At 39.4% G+C, this 23,355-nt stretch overlaps 1 pseudogene; it reads right to left on the bottom strand.

Moving 5' to 3' along the window:
• Positions 1-3,600: 3,600 nt before the first annotated feature.
• LOC113292052 lies at positions 3,601-3,700 on the bottom strand (annotated as a pseudogene).
• Positions 3,701-23,355: the final 19,655 nt, after the last annotated feature.

Raw genomic sequence — 23,355 nt, forward strand, 5'->3', positions numbered from 1 at the left:
AGCCTTGGACTTTGGCGTAGGCCGCACCAAGCCCTTGACATTCCCTACGTTACCTCACTTACCAACTCTTTATGAATTGATAGGAAGTATGTGCATCCACTTTCCAGCATCCAACTAGCCTCATCAAGTCTGGCCACAATCATCTCTTGCATCGAGCTACCGAGATTAGATGATATGAGGGGCCAACGTGTTGGACCGGCAATGCTGCAACTCATTGCGGATGCCTACGTACCCTTCCCTACTATAAAGGGATCAAGCACATACCGTAGTTCATCCGCGAAGGGACAGAAACTTAAGCCAACTCGTTTGCATGGCCGTGTCCAAGCAATAATGGAAATGGCCTAGTCCGTATAGTTCGTTCCGTCAAAATGCATCAAATGCCCTCTTCGCGAGGCTACATAACTGTAAATGAGCCTTAGGCATCATTCATACTCTTCCGGCTAAGATATGAAGCTTACTTGGTGCATAGTCCACATATGCACCATCAACCAACTGATAAACACATTTTTGTGTCTGATTTGTCTTGATTCTATATATTGTGAGGGCTCATTTTTGTACTTATTATGGTGTTTTATTTATTTGTAGGTATTTTTGGCCAATAAACATTTTTGAAAAAATCGGCTCGAAAACTTGTCTACAGAACCCGGACGAATGGATTTTGGCACCCACGTTTTAGATAAGGGCCACCCCACGACATCCACGGGCACCTGCTAAAGGAACCCCTACTCTGGATAGGGGGAAACCATCTTCATTATTTGAATTCTGGTTTTTGGCGGGAAAACAAACCAGCATGCATGCAGATTAGGTTTCGCATTCTTGGGAAGATTTAGGGAGATTCAATCTCGGATTTTTGTTGGGATGGACTTCCTAGAGCATAACATGGTCGGTATATGTGATTGGATCGAATGAATTGGGTTAGATCGACCATGAGAAGGAAACAGAGGTGTTGTGGTCACGGGTTGGTGTTGGAGTATTTTTCGACAATTCAGGGAGATTAAAGGCTAGAAAAGCTTCCCCAACATTCGTAGTTATCTAATAAAGAGTTTGGAAGTATTGGGAGAGATCAAATACGCGTGAAGAGAGTTTGGCAGAAAGAAAACTCTGAAACTTGCTGTGGAGATAAACCAAGATTTTGGGGGAGATTTAATCGAGTTGTGGCCTATAAAAGGAGAGGGGATAAGTCATATAAGAGGTACGCAACCTTAGGAGAAGTTTATAGGAGAATAGAGAGCCGAAATCACGAGTTGAAAATTGTTTTCTGCTGCTGCTGCACCAAGAACACGAAGAACATTGACGCGCAAGCAACTTTCGCAGCAAACTATCGTTGTTTCACAGCAGTACCTATGTGTCGTTCATCACAGCGGTTGCATTAGGTCTTTAGCTACTATTTCTCCCTGTAACAGTGAATCTGCAACACCAACAAACTGTTGCGAATCGTCTGTATTATCACTTTTCATCTTTTTAATCATCTTTTGAGCCATAAAAAATTATTTTGAGATCATGATTAGTATGAGGAGATAAACCCCAACAAAAAGCGGTACAATCTATTTTATTTAATTTATTGCAATTATTATTCTGATTATTTGCCTTGAACTATTATTGAATATGATTTTTATTTGAGTGATTGTGATCTATTTTGATGGAGTATGCTTAGTTTATAGACTCTTGATGCTTCATACTTGGTATTTACAATTATTACTTTTGAAAATCTATTAGTTGCAATATTTTAGAATCAAATTAAACGAGAAAATTGCATGAATATAAATATTTGGACCAAATCACTTTGAACTTGGAAAATAGTGGAATCTTAGCCTCAGTGTTCTTTTAATATTGATACCAACTTTGTCAGTGTTTGTTATAATTATTAGTGAGTTTTCTATTTAGTTTTGAATTTAATTCTAAAGTTATCCTTTACAAGTTCGAGAATCGAATCACTTTTTACCACTATCTACAAATCACATCAATTTTTGGCGCCGCCGACGCGGACTTGTTTTTAGGGTTTTAGATCTTTGTTATTTTTTTTTTGTTATTTTTTTTGTTCTTTTTTATGTTTTTGGGTATTTATCTTGTGTCTACAGGTTCTGGATCATAAAGAAAATTGAGCCAAAAAGTTTGGTGATTTCATAAAGACTTGGCGCTAAAGATTAAAGCAAAAAGAACAGAAAAGAAGACAATTTTATTTTAGACAATTTTATTTTAGACAATTTTAGTTTAGGGTTCGTTTATTTTCTTTTAGAAAAAAAAAATTGTATTAGGGTTTATTATTTTTGTAATTTTTCTTTTCTTTTTGGACTTTTGTACTTTGGGACATTATTTTTTATTACCCTACGGAAGGGTACTTTAAATATAAATTGTTTGCAGAGAAGGACGACAATTACGATATTGTCTCTGCACCTTGGGTTCGTACACTTGACATCGGAGTCAGTGGCCCGAGTCGACTACAAAGGTTCATCCCCCGTCTGGTATGGGAGGTAAGTTTGTCGAAACACTCGCGAATCCCCTGTGAGCGATTTACTGTCTTCCTTCATATGCATATATGTTGAGGACTTGAAAACGGTTGCTTTAATTTCCTAGTAAAAGGCAAGGATTGGCCATACAAGATAAGGGTTCGGATTTCATCACCGTTCTCTTCTTGCCCGCCTTAGGAAAACGACACCAAACGCGAACCTAAGCCTAAAATTTTGACTAGAACGAGACCGATAGGGTAACGAGCTTAAATGGAAAGTCATTCGAAAAATATTGGTTACTCTTTTAAGTATACTTCGAAGTTCTTGACGGTTTCTGTAAGTTGAATGCGTGACTGCGCCGCCTTGTAATACCTGTGAGGCCTTGGGTATCAAAGCTCCACCGAGCTTCCCTCGCCTCTATTCAACTTACTTTAAATCGGATTGATTCCAGAGGGGTTTGCTTAAATTGTAACGAATTCCCGTTCGAAGGATTAGAAGCTGGTCTAGAAACAATCTAAGTGGAGCCATCATGCTTTTTGTTTGCTAGAAATCAATAGGTTTGATTTGGTTGAGTCGGTCTTGATCTGTGTTTGCTTACCCTTCCAATTTAGAAAATTCTATTGTATGCCTGAACGTAAAAGAGACACACTAGGTAGATTTGTTAAAGAGAAACCTAGTAGTTCTAAGCGTCTTGATTACCTTAATCTAGAGAGTACGACTTTTGAAGAGTCTGTTTTTGAACGTCCTTTGATTGAGGAGAGAATACCTGTTGCTCCGATAGCGCCAGAAATGGCAACTTTGAAAGCCTTGTTGAATCCAACTAGGACTACTCGTCCCTCATGTATCAGGTTAGCTGAGACGGAAGCAACTTATGAACTTAAACCTGGGACCTTACATCTGCTCCCAATCTTTTTATGGAAAGAAAATGAAAACCCATATTTCCATGTTAGGGACTTTGAGGAAATTTGTAGTATCCTCAGTATTAGAAACCTAGATGATGATGCTTTGAAACTTAGGTTATTCCCCTTTTCCCTGAAAGATAAAGCTAAATCGTGGCTATATAGTTTGGCTTCCGGGTCAATCGAAACGTATGAACAACTTACATCTGGCTTTTTGAACAAGTTTTTCCCTAGGCACAAAACATCGTCTATTAGGACACAAATCTGCACGTTTTCTCAACAGGAGGGAGAAACTTTGTATAGGTATTCGGAAAGGTTCAATGATTTATTAGCCCAATGTCCTCATCATGGTTTAGAGAAGGTTAGGTTAGTTCAGATCCTTTATGAGGGTTTAGATTATCCCACTACAACCACAGTAGAATCTATGTGTACTGGTGGATTTGAGAACCAAACAGTTGATGACGCGATGACATATTTGCATGAATTCGCCGAAAAGACCCAACAATGGGAAAGTAGTAGGGGACCCCAGAAAACAATTCTTCTCGGCAGAGGAAACGTTAATAGGGTAGAAGGAGGCTATGAATCATAGGCCAAAATGGCTGCTATAGCGAAAAGGTTAGAAGCTTTAGAAGTGGCTAACATTAGTGGTAGATTGGAGCCTTTTGGGGAAGGCCGGAATAATGAAGAGCAAGCCAATGCTCTATATAATAACACTAGGTTTGATAATCGTCAGAAGTTTGACCCATATTCAGAAACCTATAATCTTGGTTGGAGAAACCATCCGAACTTTTCATGGTCTAAGGGCCAGAGTCAGGGTCAGTCTAATAATGCTCAGGAAATGTTAGCACAGAGCCATGTTAGTTTTCAACAGGAAACCAAGCAGAATTTTCAAACTAATGCTCAGAGCCTTGCTAAGTTAGAACTTCAAGTCGGCCAAATAGCTAAGACCTTAAGTGAGAGAGATAATGGTAGGTTCCCTAGTCAAACTAATCCCAATCCTAGAGGAGTTCATGAAGTAGGTACAGAACCATCGAATCAATTGAATGCTATTAGAACCCTTAGGAGTGGTAGAATAGTAGACAATCAGGTAACCATGCCCGATAGTGAACATACTGTAGTTCACCCCTCAAGACCACTAGCTAAGGAAACTGATAAAATTTCTTATGATGCCAACTCAGTTCCTGAGAGGTCTGATTCTGTGACTAGAGCCCCATTTCCTCAGCTATTAGTACCAACAAAGAAGAAATCGAACTTTAATGACATATTGGAGGTTTTTAAGCAAGTTACCATAAACCTTCCTTTATTAGATGCAATTATGCAAATTCCTGCTTATGCCAAGTTCCTTAAGGATATGTGTACGCGAAAGCGAAAACTTAGCGTCCATAAGAAAGCCTTTTTAGCTAGGCACGTAAGTTCAATTATTCAAAAACTATAACTCCAAAGTACAAAGACCCAGGTTCCCCTACCATTGCTTGTACAATAGGTAAAAACCGGGTAAAAAAAAGCTTTACTTGACTTAGGAGCCAGTGTGAACCTACTTCCATACCATGTGTACTTACAGCTAGGACTTGGTGAAATGAAACCTACTCAGATAACACTGCAGTTAGCTGATAGGTCTGTTAAAATTACTCGAGGTGTTATTGAGGATGTCCTTATCGAAGTCGACAAGTTTATCTATCCAGTGGATTTCGTGGTCCTAGATACTCAACCTGTCCCTGACCCAGAGAACCAGATACCTATGATTTTAGGTCGCCCGTTTTTAGCTACATCAAATGCGATCATTAACTGTCGAAATGGTGTGATGAATTTATCTTTTGGTAATATGACTATAGAGATGGACATTTTTAATGTCAGTAAGCTAACTTATGAGATAGATGACACATGTGTTGAAGAGGTGAACATGATAGAAGCCTTAGTTCAGAAGTCATTACCAAACATTTTATTTGAAGACCCATTAGAAAGTTGTCTATCCCATTTTGGTTTAGATTTTGATGACGATAGCACTATTGAACAAGTGAATGCTCTATTAGATTCTACCCCTGTGTTAGACACTGATAGATGGAAATTTAGGTTCGAACCGTTATCAGTTTCTGAGACTACCCTAATTCCTTCTTTAGAAGAGCCCCCAAAGTTGGACCTTAAACCACTACCCAGTACTCTAAAGTATGTGTTTTTAGGCCCATCTGAGACTTTACCTGTGATTGTAGCTTCCGATTTGGATAGTGATCAGGAAAGTAGGCTAGTAAATGTACTTCAAGACAATAAGGAAGCTTTAGGGTGGACTATAGCAGACATTAAGGGTATAAGTCCTACTGTGTGTATGCATCAGATTCATTTAGAGGAAGACTCCAAACCTTCTAGGGAGATGCAACGTCGACTGAACCCTAACATGAAAGAGGTAGTTCGAAAAGAGGTGCTTAAGTTGTTAGATGCGGGTATTATTTACCCAATTTCAGACAGTAAGTGGGTCAGCCCTGTTCAGGTTGTCCCCAAGAAATCAGGTATCACTGTAGTCCAGAATGATAATAATGAATTAATCCCAACCCGAGTGACCACGGGATGGCGTGTGTGTATTGACTATAGGAAATTGAACAAGGTCACAAGGAAGGATCACTTTCCCCTTCCTTTTATCGACCAAATGCTAGAGCGATTAGCTGGACATAGTCACTATTGCTTCTTAGATGGCTACTCCGGTTATAATCAGATCGTTATTGCCCCAGAAGACCAAGAGAAAACCACTTTTACCTGTCCCTTTGGTACCTTTGCGTATAGACGCATGCCTTTCGGGTTATGTAATGCCCCTGCGACTTTTCAGCGTTGTATGATGAGCATATTTTCTGATATGGTAGAACGGTTTTAGAGGTCTTTATGGATGATTTTTCAGTTTTGGTTCATCTTTTGATGAGTGCTTGCATCATTTGACATTAGTGTTGACTAGGTGTAAGGAAAAAATTTAGTGCTTAATTGGGAAAAATGCCATTTCATGGTTGAATCAGGAATTGTCTTAGGGCACATCGTCTCTTCAAAGGGTATAGAGGTAGACAAAGCCAAATTGACCTTATTAAGACTACAGGTCCCAAAAACCGTAAAAGATATTAGGTCATTTAGGGCATGCAGGTTTTTACCGTCGATTCATTAAGGATTTTAGCTTGATTTCTAGACCTCTTTGCAATTTGCTTGCAAAAGATGTTAAGTTTGTCTTTGATGATGCTTGTTTAAGGCTTTTGATAAGCTTAAAACTTTACTCACTACTGCCCCGATAGTCCAGGCACCTAACTGGAACCTACCCTTTGAATTATGTGTGATGCTTCAGATTATGCTATAGGCGTTGTGCTAGGTCAGCGAGAAAACAAATTACTCCATGTGATTTACTATGCTAGCAAAACTCTGAATGATGCCCAAATGAACTATACAACTACCGAGAAGGAATTTAGCCATCGTGTTTGCCTTGGATAAGTTTAGATCCTATTATTAGGTTCTAAGATCGTAATCTATACTGATCATGCTGCTTTGAAATACCTTTTGTCTAAGAAGGATACCAAACCTGATTGATAGATGGATCCTTTGTTACAAGAATTTTGTCCAGACATTAGAGACAAAAAGGGTGCAGAAATGTAGTAGCAGACCACTTGTCTAGGCTAGTTGTTAGTTCCCCTATAATTCCCTTCCTATAAGGGATAGTTTTCCTGATGAACAATTGTTCTCTGTTTCCCAATCACCTTGGTATGCAAATATAGTGAATTATCTTGTTACTGGTCGAATGCCTCAACATTGGGGTAAGCAAGATCGTTCTAGGTTTTTAGCCGAGGTTAAGCATTTCTTTTGGGACGATCCTTATCTGTTTAAGTATTGTCCGGACCAGATTATTAGGAGATGTGTATCTGAGAGTGACCAGTCTAGTATTATCTCCTTTTGTCATGAACATGCATGTGGGGGTCATTTTAGTGCTAAGAAGACTGCTGCTAAGATTTTGCAGTGTGGATTTTACTGGCCTTCGTTGTTTAAAGATTCCCATAGTCATTGTGTTTCTTGTGAGCGTTGCCAGAAGTTAGGAACCATTTCCCGTAGAAATATGATGCCTTTGAACCCTATTTTAGTGATTGAGGTCTTTGATGTGTGGGGCATTGATTTTATGGGTCCATTTCCTATTTCGTTTGGTTATCTTTACATACTTGTCGCTGTAGACTATGTGTCTAAGTGGGTTGAGGCGGTTCCGTGTAAAACGAATGACCACAGGGTCGTAGTCCAGTTTTTGAAAGAGAATATACTTACACGTTTTGGTACGCCGCGAGCTATAATTAGTGATGGAGGTTCACACTTTTGTAATAGACCGTTTGCTCTTTTAATGAAACAATACGGTATTACCCATAAAGTAGCAACCCCATATCACCCTCAGACTAGTGGTCAGGTAGAGGTTTCCAATAGGGAAATTAAACGTATTCTAGAGAAAACAGTTAATCCAAATAGGAAAGACTGGTCGTCGAGGCTTACTGATGCCTTATGGGCTTACCGTACTGCGTTTAAGACACCCATTGGAATGTCACCTTATCGTTTGTTTGGCAAGGCATGTCACCTGCCTGTTGAGTTAGAGCATCGAGCCTATTGGGCTATTAAGAACTTAAACTTTTCACTTGACAAGGCAGGAGCTCAAAGAAAGCTCCAGCTCAATGAGTTGGACGAGATTCGTAGAGATGCATACGATAGTGCTAAGGAGTATAAGAACAAAATGAAACTTGTGCATGATAGGAATATTTTACGAAAGTCATTTTCTCCAGGTCAAAAAGTTCTTCTGTATGACACTCGTTTGCATCTATTCCCCGGGAAGTTGCGCTCTCGGTGGACCGGTCCTTTTGTGGTCCGTACTGTTTTTCCTCATGGCGCTGTTGAGATTGAGACACCAGATGGTAGTAGTTCTTCGAAGGTTAACGGTCAGCGATTGAAGCCCTTTTTAGAGCCTTTTCCTACAGGTGATGTTGAGGAGGTCCCTCTGGAGGACCCTGTTTACCTTGATTGACCATCGAGGCGATTTTGTATGTTGTATATATTTTTGTAGGTTTTTGGTTACACTTCACCCAGGTACTATCTTTCGACTTCTCTCTTTACTATTTCCTCATGTTACTTATATTTTTGGTACTGTTCTTTAATTAGAAACATTGAGGACAATGTTAGATTTAAGTTTGGGGGTGGGGTAGAACTTTTTGTTACCTTTTCGTTGCAATAAATAAACTCCAGAGCCTAAAAATTTATCCTTATTAAGGATGGCACTACCCAATCTAAGTGGATGGAAGCATTTTGGTTGTAGGAGTTGAGGGACCAATCTGATTAGATGGAAACATCTAAAGAGTCTATTCATAAAAGCACAGAGCTCAGGTGTTAAAAATAACATGGTAGTTTCGCCATATCTCATTGAGTCCTTTTCACTTCTATTTTTATTTTTTTTTATTTTTAAAATATGTTTCTCTAAGTGATTAGGTGGGGCTCACGATTCAAGTTGTTACCATTGCTAGGGTGAAATAGAGTGATTGAGATAGCCAAAAAAAAATTGAGACCAGACCATCAGACCAACTGGAATAAATTCAATAAAGTCGATTGATGTAATTTTGTAGTGGTGAGTAAAGTGTTCGTTTCTCGGACTTGTTGAGACTGATTTAAGATTTAAAATAGAAAAACAATAAAAAATAAATAAAAGATATACACAAGGTTTGTCACAATGTCGAGAGATTACTGAGACTCAGGATTCCACCAAACCTCATATCATGTGGTTCAAAAATCAATTCTTAGACAATTATAGCTCTTGTTTATTGACTCTAATTCTTTTCCATGGTAGATTTTAAAAAGATTAACTGTAAATCACTAGCATGATACATCAAAAGCCCTTAGACCAAGCATACATCATCATACGACTTCACAACTAATTAATAAAAATCATAAAACGATTAAATTAATGCAAAAATTCATAAAAAGAATTAAATATAATTACCACACGCATGAAATATGGCTTTCTCCGTCATCCCAGTGTTGGGGTTTAGCTCCTCATATTAATCACTTGATCAAAATACATGTTTGTTGCTCAAAAGTTGATTAAAAGAGTGAAAGGTTTAAAGCAGCTGATTTGCAACAGCGTAAAAGTGTTACAGATCTCTGGTACAAAGAGGAACAATGATTATTGTTGTATATAAACGTTACTTATCTTCTGCTGTTGAACAACGACAGTTTTCTGCGACAGTTACTTGTGCGTCAATGTTCTTCGTGTTCTTCCTCTTCAGCAGCAGCAGCAGAAACAGAAACAGAGTTTGATAAAACTCTGATTTCTTCTTCTCTGGCTCTCCTCAGGTCCCCAAACTTTCGACACCTCTTCTATATGACCCAAGACATCTATTTATATCAAAAATACCGATTAAATCTCTCCCAAATCTTCCAAAATCTCTTTCCTTCTCTTCACGGCCAAGTTGCGGCAATTTCTTGTTTTAGAATTTCTACGCGTTTCTGAGATTTCCTTTTTATTCTAAACTTTTCCTTAGATAGATACAAATATTTGGAAAGGTTTACATCACTTTAATCTCTCTAAAACTCTCTAAAACAGGTCACACACGTGACTTTCCATACTTTCTGTTGTGCTAAAAATCCGTCGATTGAGCCCAGTCTAATTGATTTAAACACCCATATCAGATTCCTAGACCCATAAGGAGTCTATTCTATGAAAATCAGAGGTTTAATCGACCTCAAACTCCTCCAAATCACGATTGCCAAAACTGTTCTTCACTGCATCTATTTTCCGGCCAAAACCTGGTTTTTGAAATGTTGAAGATGGATTTCCCCTTATCCAGAGTAGGGGTACGATTAGCAGATGCCTGGAAATGGGATGCCCCTTAGTAATTAGGTTAACCCTTATCCAAAGTGAGACTCCGAATAGCAAATGTCCTCCGGGTGCTTTCCGATAACTTTTCAAGCCAATTTTTTCCAAAAATGTTTATTGGCCAAAAATACCTACAAATAAATAAAACACCGTAATAAGTACAAAAATGAGCCCTAACAATATATAGAATCGAGACAAATCGGACACAAAAATGTGTCTATCATCGACCACTGGAACCCTTGTCTATGCCAGTTGTGTTGACCTAGAGTTAGGATTATCGACCACTGGTACCCTTGTATATGCGAGTGTGTTGATATTAGTCAGACCGGTATCTCAATCCATTAGGATAGGTTCATTATGGAAGTGGCCTTCCGACAGATATGAGAAACACCGTTCACCTTAGTCAACATCAAAACCATCTATGTTTTTCTATATCCATCTTCTTAATCTATCCATGTGATTTGTTTGATTCTGAGTTTGGATGCGACTATCTGAGTAGAGCTCTGTCACTTTATATGAATTTTAGTATGCTTGAGTGCGAACTCGTGTACAACAATTGGAATTTTGCATCAGGGTACTTCCTCCTGTAGTCAATAAGTATGCCAACCAAGGAGATTCTTTAGTGCCTTCCAAGGTTCTTTGTAGATAGCTAGGGTCTGGAGTATAAAGGTTTTGTGGGTATACCTCTGTTAAGCCCTCCGGAGACAACACTCCGCCACTAGAGACACCTAGGGGTTTAAAGGCTTATTGCATACGCTAAATGCAATCGTCGATGCCTGCGACAGTGAGTTAGGATTTTATTTCTATTTTATTTTTGCTCGAGGACTAGAAAATAATAGGTTTGGGGATATTTGATAGACACATTTTTGTGTCTGATTTGTCTTGATTCTATATATTGTTAGGGATCATTTTTCTACTTATTATGGTGTTTTATTTATTTGTAGGTATTTTTTGCCAATAAACATTTTTGGAAAAATCGGCTCGAAAAGTTATCTATAGAACCTGGACGAATGGATTTTGGCACCCACGTTTTGGATAAGGGCCACCCCACGACACCCACAGGCACCTGCTAAAGGAACCCCTACTCTGGATAGGGGAAAACCATCTTCATTATATGAATTCTGGTTTTTGGCGGGAAAACAAACCAACATGCATGCAGATTAGGGTTCGCATTCTTGGGAAGATTTAAGGAGATTCAATCTCGGATTTTTGTTGGGCTGGACTTCCTAGAGCATAACAGGGTCGGTATATGTGATTGGATCCAATGAATTGGGTTAGATTGACCGGGAAAAGGAAACAGAGGCGTTGTCGTCACGGGTTGCTGTTGGAGTATTTTTCGACAATTCAGGGAGATTAAAGGCTATAAAAGCTTCCCCAACATTCGTAGTTATCTAATAAAGAGTTTGGAAGTATTGAGAGAGGTCAAATACGCGTGAAGAGAGTTTCGCAGAAAGAAAACTCTGAAACTTGCTGTGGAGATAAACCAAGATTTTGGGGGAGATTTAATCGAGTTGTGGCCTATAAAAGGAGAGGGGATAAGTTATATAAGAGGTACGAAACCTTAGGAGAAGTTTATAGGAGAATAGAGAGCCGAAATCACGAGTTGAAAATTGTTTTCTGCTGCTGCTGCACCAAGAACACGAAGAACATTGACGCGCAAGCAACTGTCGCAGCAAACTATCGTTGTTTCACAGCAGTACCTATGTGTCGTTCATCACAGCGGTTGCATTAGGTCTTTAGCTACTATTTCTCCCTGTAACAGTGAATCTGCAACACCAACAAACTGTTGCGAATCGTCTGTATTATCACTTTTCATCTTTTTAATCATCTTTTGAGCCATAAACAATTATTTTGAGATCATGATTAATATGAGGAGCTAAACCCCATTGCTGGGGTGATAGATGAAGCTATTTTTCCAACAAAAAGCGGTACAATCTATTTTATTTAATTTATTGCAATTATTATTATGATTATTTGCCTTGAACTATTATTGAATATGATTTTTATTTGAGTGATTGTGATCTATTTTGATGGAGTATGCTTAGTTTATAGACTCTTGATGCTTCATACTTGGTATTTACAATTATTACTTTTGAAAATCTATTAGTTGCAATATTTTAGAATCAAATTAAACGAGAAAATTGCATGAATATAAATATTTGGACCAAATCACTTTGAACTTGGAAAATAGTGGAATCTTAGCCTCAGTGTTCTTTTAATATTGATACCAACTTTGTCAGTGTTTGTTATAATTATTAGTGAGTTTTCTATTTAGTTTTGAATTTAAGTCTAAAGTTATCCTTTACAAGTTCGAGAATCGAATCACTTTTTACCACTATCTACAAATCACATCACCAACTACCCCTCCCTGTATATGTTAATTTGACCTTTTTAGAACTCAAATTGGGGGAGGAAAAATCATTCATCAACTCCCCTAGCCATGATGGCTGCACCTTACCATTCTAGCCAACAGCAACGTACGGCCGTGATGGCTGTATTTCCGACTTTGGCCCATAGGCCACTCAAATGTCAACTCGATGTTCAGCCAGGATGGATGTATTATATCTTTGTCCCGTAGGCAACTCCTATGCCCAGCCGTGATTGATGTACATTACAAACTCGATGTCCATCCATGTTGGATGTCCACTGCCAACTCGATGTCTAGCCATGTTGGTTGTACATTTTCCACCTGATGTCCATCCATGTTGGTTGTACATATTCAAGGCCATCTACCCAACTATCCTAATGCATCATTTGATGCAATATTGACTCTTTGCCAATGTATCCTCCAACTAATGTCGTATTGGCCTTAGCCAATATGCATACGCGATGTGCCTTACTTGGCACCGGATATTGTCCCTGGGCCAAATGCATCTCATGCAATGGCGCATCTTTTAGCATGCGCCATGCTAAAAACACGGGGTGTTACACGCCACTTCGCCGCTATGCCACTGGCAGGCGCCACTCTACCATCGTGACACTAGTAGGCGCCAATTTGCCACTTTGCCATTATGCCAGAATGCAGGCGTCACTATGCCATTATGTCGCCTAGCTTGTGCATGACTTTTTAGAATAACTAGGTCTTGCACATTAGACCCACTCAATAACTTGTTGCACATTTTTCCACGAAACACTCGAGACATCAAACATGTCACAAACTGGGAGATGCTCATCAGGGTATTGGTCTGGCGGTTTACGGCGTGCAATGCGCCCATTACAAGAAAGTGTCATGAAAGGACTGATCCATTTAAAAGCAATGAGTGCCCGGGCCTCTCTACTCACACATGTATTGAGCAACTCGGTATATTTATTCAGAATGGTGCATGTAGCAACAATCCCAAACATTTTGTAAACTCTCGCTTGCATTACTCATTAGTGTATGGTTTATTGAGTATTTTCCTATGTTATGTTCCCTAGCTGAGACCTTTAGTATTGGTATGACATGACAATTAGTGTTCACTCGCAGCTGAGTAGCATGAACTTCCCGAAGTATCAAAATTAAGGTCTGCATGAAAATGCTCAATCATAAGACGCGTAAACTGCTCTCCGAGAATAAAATAATTTTGTGTCAACACACATAATTTGTTAAATTTTTCCATTTTGTGATACCTCACAAGATTCAAGTTTTGGCTCAATTACTTTGCAAAAATTAGGTCTTTTGCGCCTTGTGCAAATATCTCGAACCCTATTGGTCGGGGCCAAACCTAGATAAGCTGGGAACTAATTCGCCATGGAGCTAGTAGGTATAAAGCCCTACCAGAAAATAAGAAACAAAAGAGGAACTGTGGCAAATAAGAGCAATGACAAAGGAGGCACGGCCACATAACCGGCTGATCCGCTCCAACAGGCGCCGCCTGTGGCCGCTGGCCACGATCCATGTTTCCCTTGCCAACCCTCTTCTACATCGACCAATCAGTTCGCTCTAAATGCGCCACACGCATTTAGAATGACTCCGTCCCCACATTGCTTGCCAGCCATCTTTCCCATCGACCAATCAGGTCGCTCTAAATGCGCCAAACGCATTTGGAATGAGGCCGTCCCCATTTTGCCGGCCCCCTCTTTTTGCCATCGACCAATCATATCGCTCAAAACCCGCCACACATACTTTTAATAAAGTTGGAAGTTGGTTGGTCGATATGCCTAATTCCATTAGGAACCTAATCTAGACGGCGCAAGCCAGTCTCCAAAAACAATCACGACCGCACGATTTGGCCACTTGACTTATTAAGCTTTAGCCACTCCTAACGCGCCCAAATAGGCATCACCATGCCTCCGCAAGCAACGTGCCAACACCGCTGCTGCAATCCGCACCAAGGTGCTGAGATTGCCTACAAGCCATCCAAACCGCGCCTAGTGATCATCGCAGACGCCATGATGATTGGCTACCCAACCTGCCGAATCGCTCCAGCGTGCCAATTGGCAAGCCATGCCATCCCGCGGCAGTGATATCCTAACGTGCCACAACGGCGCAGCTGCGTGCTACTTCACTCTTTGTTCATGGCCAATGCCATAACAGATCCCTGTATAATGTTTTAGGATATTGAAAACCCATGGCTAAATACTAGCGTGGCCAAAGTAACTTTATAGCTAAATCTAATCAAACGACCTAAAAGAGTCCAATTTGGCCCATACTCTCTTCACCATTAATGGAGTAATATTCAAACTCTAACCAGGCTATCCTGATCAGAATAGAATTCTTGTTTTAATGGATTTGGTTAAACCAAAAGGAAACCCTATTTTCTAGTCATGGCCTTGCCATGATTTCCTTGATCAAAACGGCCAAGGCCAGACTTGCCAAGATGTCGCCGCTCCACATAGACGCGCACGCCGTTTAGGGTTTTGACATGCCAAACCATAATTCAGTCAGGGCCATTATGCCGCCATATTCCAAATAACATCACCTAGACATTAAGTTCTATGTGGAAACTAGAGATAATATCATTGAGCCATATTTGGATCTAGCACCAATACGCAAAGATATAACAAGCACCACTTTGCCACTATGCCACTGGCAGGCACCACTCTGCCATGGTGACACTAGTAGGCGCCATTTTGCCACTATGCCATTATGCCACAATGCGGGAGCCACTATGCCATTATGTCTCCTAGCTTGCGCATGATTGTTTAGAGTAACTAGGTCTTACACATTAGACCCACTCAGCAACTTGTTGCTCAGTGACTTGTATAAATTGGTTTTCAACCTATTTCGACCAACGATAGAGTTTGGTTATCAACACAAGTATTCAGAAAAATGCAAAAAGAACTGATAGCTTACATTCCGCAAGCCAGTTCTAAATTCTGATATAATTCATAAAAAAGACACACCTTAAAAATCCAATATTTTGATCTCAACACCTTCTTCGCTTCCCTCCCTAAGATCAACCCTTCTCCTTCACTTTGTGACCGAAGCAAGTCTGGAACGGCCATTTCTTGGTTTAGGCCAGAATTGTACAGATTCATCTCTCGAATCTAAAGTACTTCCGTGCAGTGCATTTGTTTAGGGTTTAGATTCGTTTCTCGGCGGCACACCCAAGTTCCAGCAGAATCAGTTTTTACCTATAAACAACATTGTAGAGCTTTCTCAAGGCATCCACTGAGAATTTCTTCTCATTATTGAAAAAACCATTGATAATGGGATCATTCAGTTCCTCCAGATCTTCAAGAATATCACTTAATTCACTAAGTTCTCTTTTCAGTCCACTCAATGTGCTCTTTGTTAGAGATAACATTTGTTCATAGTGAGATATTTCTTCTAAAGATGAAACGATTTGAGATTTTAAATCATTTCTTTTTCTGATGAAATCTTTCACCATAGCCCTGAAGTTATTATCATGATGACAAACAGACAAGAGACAGATAGAGGAAGAACCTGAATCACTAACTGCATCCTTCACCTTTCTCTTCCTTGAGGACAGAATTCCTTCACATAGATACACATTGACAGCTTCTACTGCATCCCTTTTTGTATTACCTCTAGTTATAGGTGCCATGATACCGTATCTTTCAAAGAAAAAAAGTGAAGTACAATTTTGATTACAAATGAACATAAAAAGACTTATTATGAAAACTAACCCTAAAGAAACTTTGAAAAAGTATTCATAGTTCACGTTCCATTATCTATCTTAACCAACAAAATATTCACTTGCTCAAAATAACTTTTGGTCATAATTGAAGAAAATAACCAACATATTTTACATGACTTGAGTAACCTTGATTTGATCCTTATTCCATGTCATCGATAAGGATTTAACACATTATTATGGTTAGATAATAATGAAGTGAACACAATGTTCACTTTTTCTGTCACAAGATGTCATATCAAGGTTTGTTGGGTAAACATACTTACCTCGTCTGACTCTGATTCTTTTAGTCATCTGCTTCTTGTACTCAGTCGTTTGTTGTTTCTCCATAGACAGACTCATTCTTTGCATGTCATTTTGAAGTTTGGAATTTTTTTTGTTGTTCCTCTTGAATCCCCAATACTTACTTTGAACATGACTCCCACTTCCAAAAAATGAGCAAAACAGTGAGGAGTTTTTGCTTTGTAGAGATGACTCTTGTTTATCACAAAATCAGTTGTTTCATAACCGGCCGGAACAAATGAGTTGATTGTGCTCGCAGTCTTATTTTTGAACCCTAAACCATTTGTGTTTCCAAAATCCTTTTGACCAAATAACATTGGTGAAATTTTGTCGGAGCTTCATGTCAACCTTTGCAGGTCACGCTTGAGATAATTAATCTTTTTCTTCTTTAATAGATAGGGTTCTGGTGAATTCATCATTAAGACAGTCAATTTCAAGAGTTTTCACCTGAAGTGATGATTCAAGTTTCTCCAACAAAGCCTTTAGTTGAAGATTTTCCTTGTGAATTTCTTCACTTTTATCCAAGAACTCTAAAACCTCAGTGTCAGACTCACATTCCAAATCAGAATTTGAGTTAATGGAGACTTCTGCCGAGAGGGCTGAAAATCCTGAACATATACCATTGATACACTGAGATATTTCTTCTTGAACTGAATCATCAATAGCAACAGGAAAAGAATATATTCTCTCGGATCTCTTGCTTTTCTTAACAATATCCTTGATCTTTGTGCAATCAGTGATCTGTTAAGATCAGATTGATTAGAACAGCACTCATCATCCCATGACAAGTTAGAAGCTTTACTTGTAATGGTCACAACATTGAACACAGACGTTCCGACTGTATTCTGATCATGATCAAGTTGTTTATGGGTGAAAACTATTTCTGCTAGCTTTGGTAATTTTGGGTGTGTGTGAATGAGAAATGAATCTAAACCCTAAACAAATGCACTGCACGGGAGTGCTTTCTGATTCGAGAGATCAATCTATACAATTCTGGCCTAAACCAAGAAATGGTCGTTCAAGAATTGCTTCGGTCACAAAGTGAAGGAGATGGGGTTGATCTTAGGGAGGGAAGCGAAGAAGGTGTTGAGATTGTGAAGGTGTTGGCTGTTTATGACTTGTATCAGAATGATGAACTGGCTTGCAATAATGTAAGCAATTAGCTCTGGATGTTTTCTGGTTACGGATGACAACATTTGTTTTTTTTTGTGTTTTCTCATGTTGTTTGGAAATAGGCGAAGGACCTATTTATACAATTCATTGAGCGCAAACCTTATCTCGTAGGAAGTGGAGTGATGGACTAGTGGGGTAGTGCAAGTGAATGTCACACAATCACGTCTTTGCCCACGTTTCCCATCATCGTTAACCGTCTATGCCTCCTGACACGTTCTTGTGATGGCGCGTTGTACGCTGCACGCTGTAAACCGCCAGACCAATACCCCAGTAAGTACCCCCAGTTTGTGACATGCTTGATGTCTCGAATGAGTGGATCGTGGGACCCACAGGAAGTAGCATACGGTGCTAGGTTAAATAACTGAGTTATTTAGGAAATCGATATTCATGAAATATCGTGTATACTCTATGCATGTAATGCATCGAATACAATCAATATGTATGAAGCATCGCTGTTTTAAAGCTTAACGGAGTAAGCCGCGGATTAAGCGTCTTAAAATAGCTGCATGCCCAACCATCTTTGAGTGATTGTTTGGAGGCCGCATGGGCGGGCCATCCCTTGTCCGATCACTCCTTGTGGTAGAGTGACAGACGGTGATCACCAAGGTGCCTTATTGGCCGTTTAACTCTTAGCCTAGGCTGTCCTACCAAGCAGGAAAAGTTGGACGGACGAGATGATCTGCGGCACATGTTTGCGACCGATGGATTTTAGGGTTTTAAAGAGGTGCGCAAGCATCATTCTTTAGCTTGACCGAAATCAATCATGGACAAAGTTTTTGGTGGAACCGACCGGGTATGCGTGTAGACGGCTTTCTGGTGTACAAGTCCATGCCACTCTGTCTCGCGGAGGTGCGATCTAGGCCACTCAATTTGTCCGGAAAAGATGAGTGGTCGTGATCGATTTGCGGCAGAAATACTTTGCCGCAAAGGATTTTAGGGGGCCACGGCATGCCATCTTTGGGCGCGTGTTTCGAGGCGCATGTCCATGGTCCACCTTGGCCGACTTGTTACATGCATAGGTGGGACCACGGTGATCATGTTGATGCTCTCTGGACCTCCTTAGTCTATATCTATATCCTCCATCCGAGCTGGCGAAGATGGATGGTCATAATCAAACTACGACATATATGTAATGCCACAAACCCTAATTAGGGTTTTGGATCAGTCACGCGTGCGCAAATTTGGCCAAACGTATGGCAGGCTATGCTCCTCCTTTGGGGAGACCAATCGTGTGGGGCCTATGTTGGGCCGACGGTGAACTTATGCGTTCCTGCCCGATGGTCCTAGGCGTGATCTAAGCCATCCAAACATGCTGGCGAAGTTGGATGGTTGTGATCGATTTAAGACGCTAGTGGGATTTCCGCGACCCTTTAAGCATCACGTCAGCCATACTTCGAGCAAGCGTTCATTGCTCTAGGGCGAGGTCGTGAGAAAACCGATAAGGTCCGTGAGGAGTGGGCCCGCTAATGTGTGCATTAGCGCTTCACTGATCAATCGTGGGATGATCTAATCCGTCCAACCAGGCTGGTGAAGTTGGACGATCATGATGATTTTAAGACTGCTTTGAGCGGTCTTGCTTGTTTGAGCCTTCCCCAAAGCAACGCGGACATCCCTCTTTGGGGTCGGCGTTTGACAGGCGTTAGGGGTATAGTGTGGTGTTTGACTGGCTAGAGCATAGGCGGGCCCGCCGGTGAACATCACGGTGATTGCTTGCTCCTGTTAGGGTTCGTCTAGGCTAGTGAAATTATGCGGCCAACTTGCGTAGCCGCGATCGTTTCTGAGACTGACATGGACATTCCAGATTTCCCTTAGGGAATTAAACATGCTCGATCGGGCTAATATAAGCGCACCGACACAGGGTTCTCTTGGTTAGAGAATGGTGTGGCCTGCGGGTATTTCGTGCATACCTCACTATTTCTTGGAGATTCGTGTTACTCTGCTGAGAGTCAGTCGTGGTTTGCTACAAGATCCTAAAAGTGGGTTGGATTTTTCTTGGTGCAATGGTAGGGCTGGTAGAAAAAGGATTCTCTATAACCTTGATAGAGTTCTATATAATCTTAAATGGTTGGATAAATTTACAGGATGGAGCTATAAAGTTGTTACTAGAGGAGTGTCTGATCATAGTCCTCTTATGGGTTCAGATGCTATCATTCCTAGAGCTCTTAATCCTCCATTTAGATTTCAAAAAATGTGGTTGTCTCATCCTGACTTTATGCAAGTGCTTTGTAATTCTTGGAAGGAATAAATTTATGGTAATCCAATTTTTGTTTTTATGAATAAGCTTAAAAGGTTCAAAAAATTCCTTAAGGTGTGGAAGTGGGAGGTTTTTGGTGATGTAAAAGAAACTCTTAAGAAGGCTGAAGAAAAGGTGATGGAGGAAACTTTAAAATCTGATGGTGATCCATCTAATATCAATCTATTAAATAATTTGGTTACTGCTAGAGGAAAATGTGACATAGCTGCAAACAACTACAACACCTTTCTCAGAGAAAAAGCTAGAATCAACTGGATTCAAGATGGGGATGCTAACACTGAATTCTTCCATACAAGCATCAAACTAAGATAGGCTCAAAATTCAATTTCTGAAATTGAAGACTCTTCAGGTAATATTGTTACTAATCAAAATGGTATTGCTACTGTGCTTATTGATTATTTCAGTACCAAATTTTCCCACCAGCGTGTTAGTATAAATGATTCTCTGTTTGATGATGCACCAAATGTTATCACTAATGAGGACAATACTTATCTTGAAAATTTGCCAACTGAAGAAGATATTAAAAATGCAGTTTTTGATCTAAATCAAGATAGGGCCCCTGGGCCAGATGGCTTTACTGGTATTTTTTACAGATATGCCTGGGAAATTATTAAGAATGATTTGGTCAATGCAATTCAGTATTGTTGGAAAAATAATGTCACCCCTAGTGGAATGAATTCTAATTTTTTGGTGTTAATTCCTAAAGTTCATGGTGCTAAAAATGCTAAACAATTTAGACCTATAGGTCTTAGCAACTTCTGCTTCAAAATAGTTACTAAGATTGTAACCATGAGAATCAGTAAATTCTTACCAAAAATTGTCTCCCCTCAGCAATGTGCCTTCATCAAGAATAGAAGTATACATGAACAGGTTTTACTTGCATATGAACTTGTTAATGAATTACAAGTTAAAAGAAGAGGAGGGAATTTGGGGCTGAAATTGGATATCTCTCAAGCCTATGATACCATGATTTGGGATTTTTTATATAAAGCTCTTACAAGTTATGGTTTCTCCAAGAAATTATGTGACTGGATTATGGTCCTTCTAAAGACTACAAATTTTTTTATCATGCTTAATGGAGGCCCTATGGGCTTCTTTGGTGTTGGCAGAGGACTCAAGCAAGGTGACCCTCTTTCCCCAATTCTTTTTATTTTAGCTGAAGATATCTTAAGCAGGAATATCCATAAATTGGTTCAAGAGAAAAAAATTCAACCTATGGTCATAAGAAATGGCATTCATCCCACACATTTACTATCTGCTGATGATATATTCCTATTCTGCAATGGAAATATGAGAAGTATTACTCATCTCAGAAATATTTTATTGGATTATCAAGATTCTTCTGGTCAAATCATTAATACTGCCAAAAGTAAATGCTTTTTGGGTGGAACTTCAAATGTTAGAAAGAGACAAATTGCTGGTTTTTTTCATATGGAAATGTCTCATTTTCCTGACAAATATCTTGGGGTGATGCTGGTTCAAGGGAAGGTCAAATCAGTTCATCTTTGGAACTTAGTGGAATACATGCAAAAAAGACTTGCAACTTGGAGTGGTAGACTTTTAAGCTTTCAAGCTAGATTAACTCTGGTTAAATCTTTCCTGTGCATCATTCTTGTGTACAACATGTTTGTTTATAAGTGGCCAAAGAAAATCATAAAAGCTTGTGAGAGAATTATTAGAAACTACTTGTGGTCTGGCAATGCTGAAGATAAAAAATGTGTTACTCTTAAGTGGAACAAGGTGTGTACTCCCTTTGAAGAAGGTGGTTTGGGTATTAAAAGACTTGAATACATGAACAAAGCTTTATTAATGAAGTTCCTCTGGAAAATGCTTCACTCTGCAGATGAATGGGATCTTTTTTTCCTGGTCAAATACACTGATAAAAATGGCAACTGGATCTCTTATTACAAAAGGTCTTTTATTTGGCCTGGCATTAAATGGGTAATACCAGATTTCATTGAACTAACAAGATGGGCAGTTGGTGATGGAAGGAAAGTCTCACTATGAATGACAGATGGATTTTTGATGAGCCTATAAGCAAAATATATCCAAATCACCCTCTGATTTCTCAGAATCCTAACCAGAAAGTTAGTAGTTTAATTGTGAATGGTCAATTGGTTATTCCTGAGACTTATCTACAGATCCTGAAAGCTGAACATCTTCCACTACTGAGAAATGGTACAGACACCTTAATTTAGAGTAGCAGTCTATCTGGTTTGTTCATAGTGTTGATGCAGTGAAGAAGATTAGCTCCCATATGCCCAAGGCTTACTGGTATAAAAAAAATTAGAATTCAGCTGTTTTGCCTTCTACTTCTGCCAATATATGGAAAATAACTAGAGAAGCCTGTGCAACTGATGAAAATCTGGCTAAAAAAGGTTTTAATATGGTTTCCAGATGTTATATTTGTCACAATGGTATAGATTCTCTGAACCACATTCTATGGAACTGCAATTTCAGTAAACAAATTTGGAGCTGGCTGGGAAGTATTTTTCATTTCCCCATTCCCCTCTCTTTTGAAGATGTGATTAAAAGTAGTAAATCCTTTAGCCCAATGATAAAAGAACTTTGGGATATTTGTTCCTTCACTCTTATGGTTAAAGTTTGGTTCTTAAGAAACAACATATGCTTTGAGGATGACAAGCCTAATGTTATAAAAATAAAAAACAAGATCTTGAGGACTGTGCATGACTGCAAAAGAAGAATGAAAGGTTCTTTGGAATGGGCTCTGAACAATCATAGACTCAAGGTTATCCTGCTGACTGATTCTAAAGCTTGTGTTATTGCTTTGATGAACAACCAAATACCTCGGTTCCTGGTATCTAGATGGCAGAGAGTAGTCTCTGGTTTGGAATCCATTTGCTACAGGCATGTATATAGGAAGGTGAATTTTTCAGCAGACCATTTTGCTAAGAAAGGAGTTTATCTACCTAAGGGCCAAATTCAGAGATACAATGTTAGACCTGCTTCCCTTACTCAAATGGAGTATCCTGATCAACCTTACTTTAGGTTTGATTATTCTTTGTCTTCACAGGTTTAGCTTAGTTTCTGTTTTTTTTCTTTCCTTTTCATAATGGGCCTTTTTGGTCTTTTTTTTTTGTTCTCTGATTTTTAATAAAGCTTTTCCCTTTTTTAAAAAGAAAAAATAAAAAAAATAAAAATAAACACTCAGTCGTCATGCCGCACCAATAACGAGAGTCCTGCTGAGAACAGCACAAGAAATACAAGGCAACTCATGCATTAATTAATAATGATATAAATACACAGAGTATTTGGGATTGTTGCTACATGCACCATTCTGAGTGAATTTTGTATATCTATTGAATTGCTTCAAATAAATAAAACGAGGGGATTTCTGCTCTCA

This window comes from Papaver somniferum, chromosome 6 (genome assembly GCF_003573695.1).
Source record: "Papaver somniferum cultivar HN1 chromosome 6, ASM357369v1, whole genome shotgun sequence".
NCBI lineage: Eukaryota > Viridiplantae > Streptophyta > Magnoliopsida > Ranunculales > Papaveraceae > Papaver > Papaver somniferum.